The following is a 4,272-nucleotide window of genomic DNA, read 5'->3' on the forward strand; positions in this document are numbered from 1 at the left end:
CCATTAACAATAAAGTACACACTTTGGATTTACCAGAATATAACCACAACATGAAGGGCACATATTTTAACACTGCCCACCCTGCTCTCTACTGCTATGCCTCCCTTTTTGGAAGAAACAGAGACTATAACCTAAATTTTTAATATAACCCACTTACTATTAGTATAATTTTATTTTTATAATATCTTTCTCTTTCATTATAATTACTTAAAATATGGGCAGCAGGTTAGATAAACCATAATTGCAACACTTCAACCTAATTCTTTATGCTCATTTAGTTTTTCAGTAGGTAAAAATGTACCTATAAACATTTAAATTAAGTACATGTATTTTTCTTTATCATATTTTATTTTCCTTTTTCTAGTGCTTTCCATATTTTATTCCCTGTTTTAGTTTAGATTCTCCCTAAGTATCTCTGAGCCAATTTTATTTGGGAGGTGATCACAGGAAGTACAAGTGAGAAAGTAAGACTGGCTTACATGGTCTACAAGTGGCTTATATGGTTTATAAATGTCCTTATACTTTAACATATTAATGACACTTTAGTTATTTTTTGTTGCTGTGAGTGAGTGAGTGAAGTCACTCAGTTGTGTCCGACTCTTTGCGACCCTGTGGACTGTACCCTACCAGGATTCTCCATCCGTGGGTTTCTCCAGGCAACTGGAGTGGGTTACCGTTTCCTTCTCCAGGGGATCTTCCCGACCCAGGGATCGAACCTGGGTCTCCTGCATTGGAGGCAGACACTTTAACCTCTGAGCTACCAGGGAAGCCCTTTTGTTGCTGTAGATAATCCTATTCCTTAATTATTTACATATTATTGTTATCACTCATAGTTCAGAATAGTTATTAGACCAAAAATGCAATTCTGATTTTCCTTTTTGATTTTCTTCCCTTACTGAATATCAGATTTTTTTAAACCCAGAAATCTATCCTTCTCCACAAATAGATGACAGTCTAATAAGTACCTTTTTAAAAATTAATATTGCTTGCCATATGATGACTGCTTTCAAATTCAGAGCCAGGGTATTTTTTTGCTCTGTTTGAATGTCTATAAAGTTTTCTTTTAGTATATCTTTTTATATTATTTCTATTAATTTTATTTTGGTCTGTTCTTCAAAATTATTATCTAACTTTCAGGTCTTTATTGACTGTCCTTTCCCTGTCTTTCCTATTTCCATCCCTTTCTTCCTGTCCATATACATTCTATCAAAGCTTATTAAGCTTTTACCACATATAACTCATCAGAATTTCTGTTCTTAGTTTGTTTCTATTACATAGTTCATTTGGCTACAATATTTTTTCCCACAGTAGCAGAATGAACTAGTGGGTATGAGTTCTTCAGAGTCCATATTCCTTTGACTTTCATAAGAGGTTTATATACGTTTTAAAAAATATTTCACTCCAGTATTTCTTTTCTCAAAATTACTGTCTTCGTATATCTTGTGTTACATTTATCTTCTTTTATATGGAAGACTCTTTTTAGGGTTTTACTCTGTTTACACATATTGAAAAGAAGGCACATTCTAGACCAGTAGTTACAAACTACTTCTACTTTTATCATCTGAGTTTTTCTGTAAACTATTTAAAACTCTTCTAGATCTCAGGCTAAAAACTGGTTTCATTAAAGTTTATATCATCTCTTTTATAATTTAATTGCCTGCCTAATTTATAGCCATAATAGCTGTATTGTTACTAGTGAATCTCCTATGAAAGGAGCTAACTTTTACAATTATTTTTCTATGGCTTATTTTCCTTATTCCCCATGGTGTTCTGTCCTTTCTGGGACTCCTCCTCCTCTGTCTGCCACTCCTACTCCTTCCAAATATGAAAATATCCTGCACTCATTTCCTGTTTCAAATGAGTTTCAAAAAACTCATATCCTGTTTCAAACAGGTGTGCTTACTCTAGATATTCCTAAGCAAACTAATTCTGAATTCAACTGATATATTTAGTAAATACTTTCGAACATATTTCACTCCAATATATCTTCAAATATAGCCTTAATATAACAGACTAAGGAAGTATTAGTTTCTTTCTTAATCGTCTTCGCTTAGCTCTTATAAACCCATAATACTTTCTCTGGAAAACATTTGTAAGGAATTCCCCACTGCTTTCATTTAATATCCCATGCTTGATTTTTCTGGCATATGGATAGCATCCTCCCATATTTTCCATCAAAAATGCTAAATTTTCCTTCTGTTTTTATAGTTTTTTGTTCATTTCACAGTGATCTGGAAAAGAGAGTGTCAGATTTATGTACTGATGCTCCAGTCGTTTCTCACCCATGATTCCTGTCTAGTCCATATTTTAGATGTCACCACACAGATGTCTCCTAAAGTTTCCAGCTGCTTCTTATAAAAAGTCATTTTCAGATTTTTCTTTTTTTTCTCTCTATGTCTTCAGGAAAATGTTCTCTTTCCCTTTTGTTACCATATTATTTTCCTTTCTTAGGCTCTGACCCCACACCTTTTAATGGGCAAAATCTGTATCAGTCATGTCTGATGGCAACAGTGTGAATGAAGTGTTATTTGTCCACTTTACTCTCCATGTGAGAGACATTCCAAAAGCTTCCCCATCTCATTTCTCATCTGAATATCAGGTTGCTCTGCACTCATCTATTGCAGTTTGTGAAACCTAACAAACATTCATCAACTCTGATCCACAGGACTAAAATTAGATCCTCTCTTGCTCAAAATGGCACTTTTTCTGACTAAGTTAAAGAGTAAGATGCAGTTGTTCCATCTTGCAGCAGGAGAAAGCACAAAGACCTCATGGCACATAATCCCAGCCCTCTTCTGTCCCATCTGCTTCTGAAGCTTTTCTACATGTTATTAAGCACCCACGTGCCCAGCAAGCTTTCACCTATCCCCTTCTCTTTGTTCTCATTCTCTAAAGCTAGTCTCTGAATGGGTACAGAAAGAGATGAACCATCCGTGATAAGGATAATGGACTAGAAATCTTGGTTCTAACCAAAGTACGTTTTTACTGAATTAAAAGTTTGCCTAGTTTACCGGGTACAGTTACTCTGCATCTTGGGTTTTTCCAGACCTCAGAATAGAGTGATGAAACATATAGTTCTATCTTCTTTTTAAATAGATCATTCAGTTCAGTTGCTTAGTTGTATCTGACTCTTTATGACCCCATGGACTGCAGCACACTAGCCTCCCTGTCCATCACCAACTCCTAGAGTTTACCCAAACTCATGTCCATTGAGTCGGTGATGCCATTCAACCATCTCATTCCCTGTCATCCCCTTCTCCTCCTGCCTTCAATCTTTCCCAGCATCAGGGTCTTTTCCAATGAGTCAGTTCTTCGCATCACATGGCCCAAGTTTCAGCTTCAACATCAGTCCTTCCAATGAACACTGAGGACTGATCTCCTTAGGATGGACTGGTTGGATCTTGTTGCAGTCCAAGGGACTCTCAAGAGACTTTTCCAACACCACAGTTCAAAAGCATCAATTCTTCGGTGTTCAGTTTTCTTTATAGTCCAACTCTCACATCCATACATGACTACTGGAAAAACCATAGCCTTGACTATACGGACCTTTGTTGGCAAAGTAATGTCTCTGCTTTTTAATATGCTGCAACCATTGGATTTAGATTTAAGTGTTGCTTCCATGTTTTGCTTATTTACATAATATAATGAAAGTCAAAAATAATTATACCAATTACCTCTAGTCTGGCCTATGGAACCCAGAATAGTTCAACCAATTTCTTACCATTTCAGATTTGCCCTTTAGCCATTTTTACAGTCACCTGAAAAATGTATTATATAACCACCACATATCCTTAGTATGTGATGTTCTGGACATAATAGGATAACTAGTATCATTTTCTTTAAAAGACTTAGTCTAGGAGGAGGAAAGAACCTATATATAAACAAGCTGCATGATCTTGTATGGCTGTTACAGTACAATCCATTATGCTAGATTTTCAAAAGAAAAAATGGTCACTTCATGCAGGTAAAATTTAGAAAAGAGAGGCAACACTTGAGCTAAGTTTAAAAAGAGAAACAAGTGCTTAAAAATGTCACAGTGGGGACAACTGTAGTCAGAGTCAGATATTTCAGGTAATAAGAACAATGTCTGGCATGATATTGCCTGGCATACTGGATGAACCAAGAGTAACTTGACATAGCTGAATTATACTATGGGAGAATAACCTAGCTGTCATTAAGACAGCAAAAACATGGTCCAATAAAAATGTGAACCCATAAGTCCAATATATAATTATTATGATCTATGTATAGTACTATCAGTTTATTTTTACA

General features: G+C 35.5%; 1 non-coding gene across 1 annotated transcript; it reads right to left on the reverse strand.

Moving 5' to 3' along the window:
- Positions 1-695: 695 nt before the first annotated feature.
- TRNAW-CCA (transfer RNA tryptophan (anticodon CCA)) lies at positions 696-767 on the reverse strand. Its single transcript has one exon. It is a non-coding gene; the product is annotated as a tRNA-Trp (tRNA).
- Between the last annotated feature and the right edge of the window lie 3,505 nt (positions 768-4,272).

Source organism: Bubalus kerabau, chromosome 4 (genome assembly GCF_029407905.1).
Source record: "Bubalus kerabau isolate K-KA32 ecotype Philippines breed swamp buffalo chromosome 4, PCC_UOA_SB_1v2, whole genome shotgun sequence".
NCBI classification, from domain to species: domain Eukaryota; kingdom Metazoa; phylum Chordata; class Mammalia; order Artiodactyla; family Bovidae; genus Bubalus; species Bubalus kerabau.